At 36.1% G+C, this 14995-nt stretch overlaps 3 long non-coding RNA genes and 1 other non-coding gene across 4 annotated transcripts; 1 reads left to right on the plus strand and 3 right to left on the minus strand.

Annotated features, from left to right (window-relative positions):
• The first annotated feature begins 5364 nt into the window (after window positions 1–5364).
• On the plus strand, window positions 5365–6800 carry LOC113113569 (uncharacterized). The gene is made up of 2 exons (XR_003293607.1): window positions 5365–5423; window positions 6509–6800. It is a non-coding gene; the product is annotated as an uncharacterized LOC113113569 (long non-coding RNA).
• LOC113113568 (uncharacterized) lies at window positions 6798–8668 on the minus strand. The gene is made up of 3 exons (XR_003293606.1): window positions 8614–8668; window positions 7221–7377; window positions 6798–7132 (listed from the first exon to the last, which is right to left on the minus strand). It is a non-coding gene; the product is annotated as an uncharacterized LOC113113568 (long non-coding RNA).
• A 1814-nt stretch (window positions 8669–10482) lies between these two features.
• Window positions 10483–12461, minus strand: LOC113113570 (uncharacterized). The gene is made up of 5 exons (XR_003293608.1): window positions 12367–12461; window positions 12030–12089; window positions 11699–11748; window positions 11439–11498; window positions 10483–11230 (listed from the first exon to the last, which is right to left on the minus strand). It is a non-coding gene; the product is annotated as an uncharacterized LOC113113570 (long non-coding RNA).
• Window positions 11798–11994, minus strand: LOC113114541 (small nucleolar RNA SNORA74). Its single transcript, XR_003293764.1, has one exon. It is a non-coding gene; the product is annotated as a small nucleolar RNA SNORA74 (small nucleolar RNA).
• Window positions 12462–14995: the final 2534 nt, after the last annotated feature.

Consider the following 14995-nt stretch of genomic DNA (forward strand, 5'->3'; position numbering starts at 1 on the left):
ACTTCACACATAATGACACCTGTGACTGTAAAATCACGGGGTTACATGAGCAATGTCAAACTACATCAAGATTTGTAACAGTTTATTTTCAGGTCAAAGACGTTAAGTTGTCTGCAACAATATTTAGGCTATGTAAAAATTCAAACAACATGCTTCTTCTGAAGTGTACATATTAAAATATATGAAAGAATAAAGGGAGCATATTCAATTAAATTCAATTAAATTAGTACAAATCCTTACTGACAAATGGGCAAAACCTAGGATAGTGACAAATTAAAAAATATATAATGTCATGACTTGATTTTTATTGTAAATATGCCAGACAAGAATGTAACAATGAATTACATTTTAGTGGGTGTCTTCTGTAAATCAGGGGAAAATGTATGATTATTATATATTTATTAATTTTTTGCTTGGAAAGATCAAACAAGTTTTGCAATTGAATTAAAAAGAGTTTTTAACTTTTTTTTGGGGGGGGGGGGGGGGGGGGGGGTTGTGTCACACTGTCAGTCTCTGTTTTCCTGGGTGTTCCCTAGTGAGCTCACTTCTCCTTAGGCATTTCACCATAGGCACTTTAATTCCTCTAGTCTGGTCCTGTCTTCACAGTAATTGCACTCCAATTAAACAGGTGCTGACAATCCTTTGTCATTAGTCTCCTTATATATAGCTGTCCTTCTCTGTTAGGGTTAGTGAGAAGTGAACACCCACCCGGAGCAGTGGACTGCTATAGATCCAGCGCCCGGGGAGTAACTGGGGTTTCAGTGCCTTCATCAAGGGCACTTCAGTCATGGGTATTGAGGGTGGAAGAGCACTGTTCATTCACTCCCTCCACCTACAACTCCTGCCAGCACAGACTCTAACCTGTGACCTTCAGGTTACAGGTCCAACTCTAACCATTAGGCCACAGCTGTGAACTGTATTTGCACATTTGTGTGTTTTGATATGAATCGACACATTTGTACATCTTAAAAATGTTAGTTGTATTTTTACACATTCTTGTATATTTAAATAAAATATTTAAAAATATATTTGAAAATGAGTTGCTTGCATATTAAAATAAAATCTGTAAGTTACAACAAAGTAGTTTCAAAATATGGTTGTATTAAGTAATTTTTAATAAAAATACTGATGTTAATTAATATAAACACTGCACTGGCTTATTACTTATAAAGCACTGAATGGTTTAGCACCTCAGTATTTGAATGAGCTCCTTTTACATTATAATCCTCTACGTCCGCTACGTTCTCAAAACTCAGGCAATTTGATAATACCTAGAATATCAAAATCAACTGTGGGGGGGGGGGGGGCAGATCCTTTTCCTATTTGGCGCCTAAACTCTGGAATAACCTACCTAACATTGTTTGGGAGGCAGACACACTCTTGCAGTTTAAATCCAGATTAAAGACCCATCTCTTTAACCTGGCATACACATAACATACTAATATGCTTTTAATATCCAAATCCGTTAAATTTTTAGGCTGCATTATGTAAACCGGAACCAGGAACACTTCCCATAACACCCGAAGTATTTGCTTCATCATTAAAAGAATGGCATCTACACTAATATTTGTCTGTTTCTCTCTTATTCTGAGGTCACTGTAACCACCAGATCCAGTCTGAATCCAGATCAGAGGGTCACTGCAGTCACCCGGATCCAGTACGTATCCAGACCAGATGGTGGATCAGCACCTAGAGAGGACCTCTACAGTCCTGAAAGACAGCGGAGACCAGGACAACTAGAGCCCAGATACAGATCCCCTGTAAAGACCTGGTCTCAGAGGAGCACCAGGACAAGACCACAGAAAACAGATGATTCTTCTGCACAATCTGACTTTGCTACAGCCTGGAATTGAACGACTGGTTTCGTCTGATCAGAGGAGAACTGACCCCCAACTGAGCCTGGTTTCTCCCAAGGTTTTTTTCTCCATTCTGTCACCGATGGAGTTTCGGTTCCTTGCCGCTGTCGCCTTTGGCTTGTTTAGTTGGGGTCACTTCATCTACAGCGATATTGTTGACTTGATGGCAAATGATTGCACAGACACTATTTAAACTGAACTGATATGACATCACTGAATTCAATGATGAACTGCCTTTAACTATCATTTTGCATTATTGAGACACTGTTTTCCTAATGAATGTTGTTCAGTTGCTTTGACGCAATGTATTTTGTTTAAAGTGCTATATAAATAAAGGTAACTTGACTTGACTTACGCTTATAGTTTTATGCTTAAAACCCTTTTTGACCCTTTCATGCATTTAATACATTTACAATACATTTTGAACAACATAACATATCATTTATGTACAAGGCATGTTGTTAATCTGATTTTATGGAATATCTGAGCTTTTAATAAATGAATCCATGACATCGCAGAACCATTTAATTAAACATAAAAGAGTTCATTGGGAAATCGTGAAAAACTAAAGAAAAGCTACAACATGTTAATTGTGAACTGTCCTTTATATTTTTCCAGCTATAATCTTGATGTTGACTGTAAAAAAGAATGTGTTTATCAACTACACAATTACTACATTTGGGCCACGCTTATCAAAATATAAATCACGACAGAAAATAAGAGCACTGTTATTTGTGTTTCAAAAACAGCTGATGGTTCATGTTTGACCTGAGAGCTGACATCCAGAGCATGCGATTTCATTTTGATCACATGCATCATCACAGGTTTAGACAGCTAATTACTAGATCTAGCAGATAAACACATCATTGACCAAGATATAAAAGTTACCACCACAATCTTTAAAGATTGGAAGCAGCAGAAGCCTGAACAAATCACTGACTGAATGAAGAAACACAGGAAAATACAAATCTCTTCTACAGGAATTCTGCTACATTATAACTGACTGTTTTAATTAGGAAAATTATTAAAATTCCACCGTGCACGTGATATTATCTTATATACACGATTGACCGTCTATTCATTTGCATAATGCATATCTCAAAGTTTCTTTTTCGCTTCCCGGACACTGTAAACCCTCACGAAGATCATGAAGCAGAAGGTATTCATCATGCTCAAATTATTAATGTTTCGATAATGCTGAAAGAGTAGAAACTGGTAGAAAACTTTGGTGAAGTTGTGTGTTTACAGTCAGAGTATGCATCAGACAATGTAAGGAGCAGAAAAAAAACCCAGTGTAAACATCAGCCATCTACAAACTCACCGGATGATGAACACCGCCAGGGATTCACTCTTACCGTCTGGACACGAATGTTTTGTAACGGAGCGCACGGCGGTGTCTTCTTGAAGGAATGAAGTAGTAACAGCTGAGAGATAAACCTAGCTACAGAGTATCCGTTTGTGAAAAGCCCCAATTGTCTATTGGAGGTTTGGAGCTTTCCAAATGTCAAATGTAATAACTTTTGGATTAGAAAATGTCTTATTAGGAAGTTTAGCTGTCATCCCAAAGCTTTTTTTAAATGGAAATTGAATTATCGTTCTCTTTCTACAATTAATATATGGACTGGCATTAATAAGTTTCTGTTACCTAACAAGTGGAAAGAGCTTCGCTTTAAAATTCTACATAATTACTGTAACTCTCTCCTTTCTAAATTTAAGTTCAACATATCTTCTCACTGCACATTCTGTAATTCTAATACTGAAACAATACCACATCTGTTTTTTGAATGTGATTATGCAAAAGAGTTCTGGAAAAAAGTAGCCTGGCTTATATTTTCTGCTTATTACAAACTCTTTACATTTGAGGTTGTGAATGTGCTGTTTTTGTTTTTTGGACACCGGTTCGAAGGAGATGGATGACAGATTAAAATTGCTTACTTTATGTGGCGAATTTCATCTTCATAAGTGTAAAGTAACTTTTTCGAAGCCCAATTTTAAACTTTTTTTGTGTTGATTTAAAATTATTTTATGACTCTCTGTTTATCAGCTAATAAGAAAGCTGCTAAAACTTCTTTGTTGCTAAAAGAAATTATGGTTTCATTATAGGTTACTTCCTGAATTTCTGAAGATTTATTATTTATTTGTATATTCCCAATATTATTTATTTCTATTTACTTTGATTCATCTTTTGTATTTGTAATGTCTATGAATCTTTTGTGAATTATTTTGTATTGTTAGCTGACTATCCCTTATCTACGGAAGCCCTGAACCGCATGGTGGAGAAAAAAAAAAGGGAAACTTATCTCGTTATTTCGAGTTATTAAGTCGTTATTTCGACATAATAACTCGTTATTTTGACTTATTAAGTCGTTATTTCGACATAATAACTCGTTATTTCGACTTATTAAGTCGTTATTTCGACTTATTAAGTCGTTATTTCGAGTTATTAAGTCGTTATTTCGACTTATTAAGTCGTTATTTCGACATAATAACTCGTTATTTCGACTTATTAAGTCGTTATTTCGACTTATTATGTCGTTATTTCGACTTATTAAGTCGTTATTTCGACATAATAACTCGTTATTTCGACTTATTAAGTCGTTATTTCGACTTATTATGTCGTTATTTCGACTTATTATGTCGTTATTTCGACATAAGTCTCATTATGTTAAGGCTTGTGTTTAGTTCAGTATGAGCCACTAGAGGGCAGAATAAGACCGCGAATCAAAGAACGCATTGTAGTTATGTTGACCTACGGTTAAGCACTTTTACAGGTGGGTGCTCCAAAATCCCAGAAGTTTATCATTGGAAATTGCATTCATCCCAGGCATATGCATTAATTTCAGGCTAACATATATTGAGGTGAAATTTATGTAGCCCATAAATGCAATATTACCGTAAAAGTTTGCCATAAATACACTAGGTATAGGCGTTTATTCTATGTAGTTTTCATAACACTGGATATTCTACTAATTCATACTTTTCTAATACATTGCCTAATGGGCAATTAACTTATTTAATAAGTACATATTTTGTGCTAATTGCTAGTATTGTATGGGGTCAGAATTGTTGCATTATTCCAAATAAATAGATTATTATCCATAAATAAATGTAACGAGATTCACAAAAATATATCAAATTCACAAATAAATGTAAAGAGTTTCACAAAAAAATATAAAACGCACAAATAAATAAAATGAGATTTGCAAATAAAAAAATATATATTTACAAATGTGTTTAATGTCACAAACCCAACTCTACCTGGCATTTATTTGTGCACCGCTGTCTGTGCATTTGTAAATTACTGCACGCATTTGTGGATCGCTTCCTGTGCATTTGTGGATTTGAAACACTTCTAGCGTCGACGTGCAGATAAATCCACAAATAAGTGGACTCCACCCACCGTCTACTTAACCCAATCAGACAACGCCCATGTTGCACTGACCAATCGCAGCACGCTCTCTCTCCAACCAATCACGTTTTGCCTAACAACCAGGGCGGGATCAGACACATGAACGCGAGTCACTCGCTACAGTCTTCAACATGGCCGATCAAGAGGAGTAAAGACAGGTGAGTGATGCTAACACAGTAATTAACTGAAGTTTTACCAGGTTCTTGATATGTCATCATTTGTCATAACTAGTGAGGTAGTTTGACAATTTACACCATGATTTAATAAGTTATTATTTGCTCTCAAGCACCATTTCGAAGACTGTCGCATTTGTCTGCCACATACATCAAGGGTGTCTTAATTCTAAAATGGACCATTATTCATTGTGAGGTGTAAATTGTTGTAATTTCTTTACTTTTGAATTTCTTTACTTGTGGCCTACAAAATGCGACCTCCTTGAGAAAGCAGCCATCGAAACAGTCAGCGGATTTATTTTACATTTAGAATTACTGAATTAGTTTATTAGATTAAATAAACTATTACTTAATATCGAGTTTAAGATGAAGAATATGTGAAGCTGCGGGTAGATTCGATGTGCGCCTGTAGTAAGGTTGCCAACTGCCCTAATTATACAGATATACGTTTGGGGTAAGATCTTCCACTGCATATTACATGAGACTCGGTTTTATTCCCCCTTGTCACCCCCCGCAGTGGCATCGTCTCAGATACTACGAGTATGTGTGAACTGAGGGTCATAAGCTGTTGTTACGTTACCTGGAATGCATGACATGACCACAGCCTGTTCATAGATTTATTGTAATTTATTATAAAGCACATTTGAGGAAAAATTGGTATGTCGTTCAGGTTACTATGATTGGAAGTATTAATAACATGTATTTAGTTACCACTTATAGTCCAACTGAACTTCTTGTACTACAAGTGGTAACTAAATACATATTGTTTTAAATAGAGGTAGTATATTAAAAGCACATTTTAGTTTATGGTGTCTCAAAAGAGCACAGTTGAGTACACTTAGATGTTCTTGAGATTATATTTTTTATTAATACTTTGCAAATCAAATTAGCGATATTTATTGTTTTAATATGTATTATAAATGGCTTAATTACAATATAAATCCTGTAAAAAGTATTTTTCAAACTTCTCATTCTAAGACTCATTGCAGTTTGACAGTTTTAATGCATACAACCTTCCATAAAATGTTAAGAGTTGTTTGTATGCATCTTCTGATTATTTTTCCACACAGTTACTACAGACCAGCTACAAAAGCTTACATCATTTTGGACTGGATGGGAAGTCCCATCCAAGAATCTCCAGGTAAATGTTTGGAATGGAAGATACTTCAAGGCTTCTACCTGCAGCAGGACCCTGATGATACCAGCTGAAATAACCACAATGGATAACTTTGCATCTTCATTGCAAGCTTGTGCTAACACATCCTCCACTGGATTTGGACTCATTTAATTCTGGACACTGGTTCTATGTAAAAAAAAATTCTATGTACAAGTAATAATAATAAAAAAAGTACTTCAATAACATTTTAAAATAAATTTAATTATTTTACATGTCTTAAAAGTTTGTTTCCACAAGTTTTACTTAAGATACAACTATATATACACATTTACAACCTTGCTGTCAAAATTAGAGCAGCAGAAATAAAACTTCAAATATCCCTTTATTCAATCAAAGTCTGTACATATGTGAGAGTCTTGAGGTATACATCTACTCCAAATGAATCAGACACTTGCAGTGGGTCAATTTGCTCATTTGTGAGTTGTGGCCTGTGAATTACAGGCACGTTGACTGCAAAGTGAACATGGTCAGCATCTCCACCATCTTGTTCAACTGCCATTGAGTCTGAATACTCCATCTAAAGGTAAACAAATAAATCATTTTAAATATGGGGGGTTAATCTAACAGAGCAAAACCAATAAAGCATTGTAAGAAGAAATAATTACCTCAGGGTTAATTATTGGATTCTCTCTCTGGCCAAACACATTCTCTCATCCGACGAACGATAGTTGTATGAGTGACACCTAAAATGTTACTGATGTTTTCCTGGGGTAATCCAAGCTTCAGAAAGTGGATTAGTCTGTCATTTGCTGCCTCACTGTCCTAAAATGCATAATAACAAACAGAACATTTTGATCAATGAAATAAACCTTGTTCACAATGAAATATTAGTCTAATTGGTAAATACAGCACAGTACTTTAGATTTTTTTATTTTTAGCAGATAGCAAATATTCCAACAATATTTTTAAATGTAACATGCTACATGACCAAGTGGTCATTTAATTACCTTAAAAAAAAAAAAAATTAATAACACAGACGGACGGATGGGTTCAGAAAACACCAGAGAGGTAGAAAACTGGGAAACACTAGTTAAATTACAAATAACGTTATAGTTTTATTTTGGATGTTACTACAGTAATGAGCATTATATATAATAGTAATTAGTGGAGCGGCTTGGCCCTGGTGTCAGATCCCTGGCGATGATCTGCACTAATGCCCGAGCAGCACTTTCACCTTGTGCAGAAAGGCCCTGAACAAACAGTAAGTAAACACAAACTGCAGTCAAATATTTAACTGAACAGACTGTAGTTTAAAGGTGCATGGAGTAACCGTTCCAGTTATATACAAGGGAACATAATAATGAGGAAAGCCAACTTTTCACTAGTGATGGGAAGTCAGGTTCTTTTTTCGAAAACTGGTTCTTTTCGACAGTTAATTTCAATTAACATGTCATGCATTCCAGGTAACGTAACAACAGCTTATGACCCTCAGTTCACACATACTCGTAGTATCTGAGACGATGCCACTGCGGGGGGTGACAAGGGGGAATAAAACCGAGTCTCATGTAATATGCAGTGGAAGATCTTACCCCAAACGTATATCTGTATAATTAGGGCAGTTGGCAACCTTACTACAGGCGCACATCGAATCTACCCGCAGCTTCACATATTCTTCATCTTAAACTCGATATTAAGTAATAGTTTATTTAATCTAATAAACTAATTCAGTAATTCTAAATGTAAAATAAATCCGCTGACTGTTTCGATGGCTGCTTTCTCAAGGAGGTCGCATTTTGTAGGCCACAAGTAAAGAAATTCAAAAGTAAAGAAATTACAACAATTTACACCTCACAATGAATAATGGTCCATTTTAGAATTAAGACACCCTTGATGTATGTGGCAGACAAATGCGACAGTCTTCGAAATGGTGCTTGAGAGCAAATAATAACTTATTAAATCATGGTGTAAATTGTCAAACTACCTCACTAGTTATGACAAATGATGACATATCAAGAACCTGGTAAAACTTCAGTTAATTACTGTGTTAGCATCACTCACCTGTCTTTACTCCTCTTGATCGGCCATGTTGAAGACTGTAGCGAGTGACTCGCGTTCATGTGTCTGATCCCGCCCTGGTTGTTAGGCAAAACGTGATTGGTTGGAGAGAGAGCGTGCTGCGATTGGTCAGTGCAACATGGGCGTTGTCTGATTGGGTTAAGTAGACGGTGGGTGGAGTCCACTTATTTGTGGATTTATCTGCACGTCGACGCTAGAAGTGTTTCAAATCCACAAATGCACAGGAAGCGATCCACAAATGCGTGCAGTAATTTACAAATGCACAGACAGCGGTGCACAAATAAATGCCAGGTAGAGTTGGGTTTGTGACATTAAACACATTTGTAAATATATATTTTTTTATTTGCAAATCTCATTTTATTTATTTGTGAATTTGATATATTTTTGTGAATCTCGGTACATTTATTTATGGATAATAATCTATTTATTTGGAATAATGCAACAATTCTGACCCCATACAATACTAGCAATTAGCACAAAATATGTACTTATTAAATAAGTTAATTGCCCATTAGGCAATGTATTAGAAAAGTATGAATTAGTAGAATATCCAGTGTTATGAAAACTACATAGAATAAACGCCTATACCTAGTGTATTTATGGCAAACTTTTACGGTAATATTGCATTTATGGGCTACATAAATTTCACCTCAATATATGTTAGCCTGAAATTAATGCATATTCCTGGGATGAATGCAATTTCCAATGATAAACTTCTGGGATTTTGGAGCACCCACCTGTAAAAGTGCTTAACCGTAGGTCAACATAACTACAATGCGTTCTTTGATTCGCGGTCTTATTCTGCCCTCTAGTGGCTCATACTGAACTAAACACAAGCCTTAACATAATGAGACTTATGTCGAAATAACGACATAATAAGTCGAAATAACGACTTAATAAGTCGAAATAACGACATAATAAGTCGAAATAACGACTTAATAAGTCGAAATAACGACATAATAAGTCGAAATAACGACTTAATAAGTCGAAATAACGAGTTATTATGTCGAAATAACGACATAATAAGTCGAAATAACGACTTAATAAGTCGAAATAACGAGTTATTATGTCGAAATAACGACTTAATAAGTCGAAATAACGACTTAATAAGTCGAAATAACGACTTAATAAGTCGAAATAACGAGTTATTATGTCGAAATAACGACTTAATAACTCGAAATAACGACTTAATAAGTCGAAATAACGAGTTATTATGTCGAAATAACGACTTAATAACTCGAAATAACGATATAAGTTTCCTTTTTTTTTTTCTCCACCATGCGGTTCAGGGCTTCCGTACTTATCTACTGCTTTGATTTACTCTGATTGTATTGTATTATTTTGTGTTTAAAACTGTATCCCCTTTGCAATTTATTAATAAAAAAAAAAAAAAAGCGGAAATAAACTTAGTTTCTCAGAGTCAGGTTACTGGAGCGCGTCACGTGACTCCAGGACAAACTCCAGTACATTCTTCTTGTGAGACAGTGTTGATTTATGCAATTTTAATAGATGCTTTGTGTGAACATTTATATCGTGTCGTAGCGGTTTGTAAGAAATTCAGTGCCATTATTCCAGTCGGGGGCGCTGGAGCTCATTAAGAGGAATCATCAACTCCGTACAAGCATATCTACTTAGTTTTTTCTTTTGTGTCACATAGGTTTTTAGGTTTAATCTTTTATATATATATATATATATATATATATATAAAATAATTGCTCATTCAGGAACCTCAAACGCCTGTGGTACGTTCTAAATAGCGATTTTACCTAAGCGCAAATTCTCAAAACAATTTTTAACTTTTAAATGTTTATAACGCTCGCTGTACCTGAACATAAAGAGAGGAAAACATTACTCCTTTAAGCTTTTATTTGCATTTTTAATTGAATTTACAATAAACAGGAACAAGGGAAAACACATGGAGGATACAAAATTAAATGGATCAGCATTGTTCCTCTACCGGTAATTAGCATCATTTCTAACTAAAATAAAGTCTGTAACATTGCCCAAGATTAAATGAGAGAATGCAAGCTACAAACTGCAATGTTAACGATGATATAACAGCCAAAGCTTAACAAGAGGGCTCTCACTTTCCTTATAAAGCTCAGACATGACGTTACAAAGATGCCTCTGACTCACAGCAGGAACTTTGTCTACAGTAAAACACATCTTCTTGAGCTCAGGTAATGGTTAGTAAATACCTCCATTTAATGAACTTTGAAGCAATCTATTTTTACTTTACAGAGATAACACTCCAGCTAATCAAAACACCAGGCATGTCATGCATGTACAATCAGTTAAGCACAGACTCAATGTCCAGAAAAACATAGGTGAAAAGAAAACCATCATACACAAAGCCATGATTTATGCTGATGAAATATGAGCACATGCATTAGCGCTCAATTTCTTTTGGCTAATTTGTAATTGGAGTAGAGGGAGACAGCAGTATTCATTTCAGCAAAATGCAAACCAGAGTTCTGGTAGACACCTTACAGGAAAGACCAAAGCACACTTTTTAGAGCAGGTTCTTTAAATTTTATATGCATTAGAGCACTGAAAGTTGGAGGCAGGAGAACTTTCTGTAGATCTTCGCACATCTTTCCTAAAACAAAAGAGACTGGTCAAAACACAAATAATGACTTTCAACATTAAACAATGTAGCAGGCTTCTTTGTCAGATTTCTGTAGACAGTCTCAACAGAAATCAGTGCCAACCCTGCAGATGCTATCCCAAGTTTAAAAGACATCACAGAGAAACAGTTCTGCTATGATGGTATCAACTTGGATCACAACACTGAAGTAAAAGCTCACCCACGACAGGATGATCTTGAACCTTGATGGACTTCCAGACCTTTGAACATTTACCGTATCCTGTAATGCATTAGAGAAAAAAAATAATCAGGTCAAAGTAACGTGATCGATATCAACCTACTTAAGTGTTTGCAGCTTGATAGTTTTCATATAATATGCCATGCGGTTACTTCAAGCAATGGCATAAACCAGATAAGCAGAGTCTTATTTCAAGGGAATACAAATCATCTGAGAAAACTAAATAAATACCAAATACCCACCTCTCAACACAAAAGGCCACTGGGATCATGGTGTTTGGGGGTCTTGTGACCTGTAATAACAGTCCTAGTTAGAAACGCTAGCTCAAGACTCATGTTTGAAGTGTTCGCCCCCAGACTAGGCCTGCCTCATTGTGTGAGCACAGACCACTCTCAGGAGACACGGCTTGACCGGTGCTGCCCCACAGGAGTCACTAAAACAGCCAAACCTGCAGGAGCACACAGACAGCACCTCTCTCTCCCAGCAGAGTAACACTAGCTCAGGCACGGACAGACCTGGACAGCTGACTACCGCTGGGCTCCAGACAGAGACAGAGAGAAATAACACACTTACATCAGAGCTGCAGCAGCTGGAGAGTCTTCATCTGGAGGAGATCAGAGCACATTCAGCCTCCTAAACAAGAGACGAGCACATTAATACTGTACGACAGTGGACGGGCGGCTCAACTACTAAAGTCGCTGATTTGGAGCACGGGGAAAGTGGGAATTATTATAAGACGGTTTAATTAAAGTGAAACCACCAAGCAGTGGAGGAACCAGCATCGTGCCAAACCTCGTGCTCGATTTAATATCAACCGTTTCGAAACAGACCGTTTTGATTAACTACCTACTTTGAAAACTTCTATAATTCAACAAACTTTACGTAACAACTTGTTTTGGTAAAATCTTACCTTCATGTAGCAGCCGGAGTTTCCCATTTTTAGAGGAGCTGATGTTCTTCCGCGCGGACATCGCAAAAGTGAGAGAGCGCACTGAATAGCGCGTCCTTATTTATAGCGCGGCTGAATACCATCGAAGAAGAGAGAGCGTGACATCACGTGGTGACGCCTTTTTTCTTCATTTTTTGTTACTCTGTTTAGAATATTTACTGGAGAAAAGCTTGATGTTTCTTCTAAAAATTGTGTTAATAATAAAATAAATCTTTAATAAAACTGTTAAAAATCAAAGTCTGTTAAATGTTTCAAATACTTTGATACACTCTTCAACCCCCCTTGTAATATTTGTAATAAATATTTATATTCTTATTTGTAAAAATTTTATGTGAGCTATGCATTACAATAGTCCAGTGCATTACAATAGTTCAGTCTAGAGGTCATGATTGCATGAATTAGCTTTTCTGCATCAGAAACAGGTAACATGTTTCGTAGCTTGGCAATGTTTCTAAGATGGAAGAATGCAGTTTTTGTAACATGGGAAAGATGGTTTTCAAAAGACAAATTGCTGTCTAATATAACACCCAGATTAGATTTTTGACTGTAGAGGAAGTAGCAGTGCATCCGTCTAGTTGCAAATTGTAATCTACAAGATTCTGTGTACTGTTTTTTGGTCCAATAATTAATATCTCTGTCTTATCCTAATTTAATAAGAGAAAATTATTGGTCATCCAATCTTTACATTTTTAACACACTCTGTTAGCTTAGATAATTGAGAAGTTTCATCTGGTCTAGTTGAGATAGCTGAGTATCATCAGCATAACAGTGGAAACTAATCCCGTATTTTCTAATAATATTACCGAGGGGCAACATGTATATTGAAAATAGAAGGGAACCTAGGACGGATCCTTGTGGCACTCCATATTTTACTGGTGATAAATGAGATGTCTCCCCATTTAAATAAACAAAATAGTAGCGATCGGACAGGTAGGATCTAAACCTGCCCTTGAATACCTTTATAGTTTTGTAATCAATCTATGAGTATGTCATGATCTATGGTGTCGAACGCAGCACAAAGATCAAGTAAAACTAGCAATGAGATGCAGCCTTTATCTGACACAATCAGGTAATTTGTATTTTTAACAAGTGCAGTTTCTGTTCTATGGTGGGAAATTCTTCATACAGATCTTTTTTTTTTTTTTTGCAGGAAGGGGCTCAATTGAGCAGACACAACTTTTTCAAAAAATTTAAGACATAATCGGAAGATTTGAAATAGGCCTATATTTTGCCAGTTCACTAGGATCTAGTTTTGGTTTTTTAATAAGAGGACCAACAAAAAGACTGCTGGTACAGCGATGAGGGCCCTTCAACAGCAGCGGGATCCCTAGAGTGCGCTAATAATTATTGTTAATAATATTGTTAATAATACTGAGAAGCGGTTCTTCGGCCACAGGTAACATATGGTGTTATTTCCCTGTCAAATGTGAAAGTACATTAATATAATGCGCGAGCGCCAATCTCTCAGTCAGTCGTTGAAGCCTATTTCTGATTGCTTGTTGCCGTTTTGACAGCGTTTATGCCAAGAGCAAAGAGAAGGAAATCGAAGAGAAGTGTACTTGGCCATGCGCGAACGCACGGGACACAGTCTAAGCACATACACACTTACTTTAAGCGAAGAGGAGAGATTTGCGATTGCACTGAACACGTTTTAAGTGCAGACATACTCTCTGAGCAAGCCCAGAGAAAATTCTTACAAGAGCAACGTGTATCTGAGAGCGCGTGCCCAGTTCCCACACTCGCGCAATATGTTAATGTACTTTCGCGCTACAATGCGCTCTCGACATTTGACAGGGAAATAACGCCATAGTAACAACTCTTTCAGTAATTTAGTGGGTACAGGATCTAATAAACATGTTGTTGGTTTAGATACAGTGATACGTTTATTTAGCTCTTCCTGTCCTATAGTTGTAAAGCACTGTAGTTTATCTTTGGGTGTGATGGATGAAACTGAAGTGTTAAGACACTGTAGAATCTACATTTGTTATTGTATTTCTAATATTATCTATTTTATCAGTGAAGAAATTCATAAAGTCATTACTATTAAACATTGATGGAATATTTGAATCAAGTGGCGTCTGGTAATTTGTTAATTTAGCCACTGTGCTAAATAAAAACCTTGGATTGTTTTGGTTATTTTCAATGAGTTTGTGAAATAGAGCCTGTCTATAGCTGGACATACTGTTTTTTCATGCAAATCTAAAAACTTCCAAGTTAGTTTTTCTCCATTTGCATTCAAGACTACGAGTTTCTTTCTTGAGAGAGTAAGTATTAGTGTTATACCATGGCACAGTACGTTTTTCTCTAACCTTTTTCAATTTTTAAAAAGGTTTGTTCATTTTTCAGCTTAGACCTGCATTTTAGTCTGAGACTAAGCTTAAGCTTTGTCTCTGAAACCCATAGACTGTATGAAACCGAATAGTTCTTAAGATACAACCACCAAACTAGAACTGCTTACTAGAATCTAAGCAAACGTCAATCCTCGTTTAAATCCTTAATAGCAACTGCCTAGGAACATCCCATAATACCCTTGCAATATACACAACAAGACCTAGATTGCTTTTGATAATCTAGGGCAGTTCACTTTGGA

Source organism: Carassius auratus, chromosome 14, assembly GCF_003368295.1.
Source record: "Carassius auratus strain Wakin chromosome 14, ASM336829v1, whole genome shotgun sequence".
In the NCBI taxonomy this organism is placed as follows: Eukaryota; Metazoa; Chordata; class Actinopteri; order Cypriniformes; family Cyprinidae; genus Carassius; species Carassius auratus.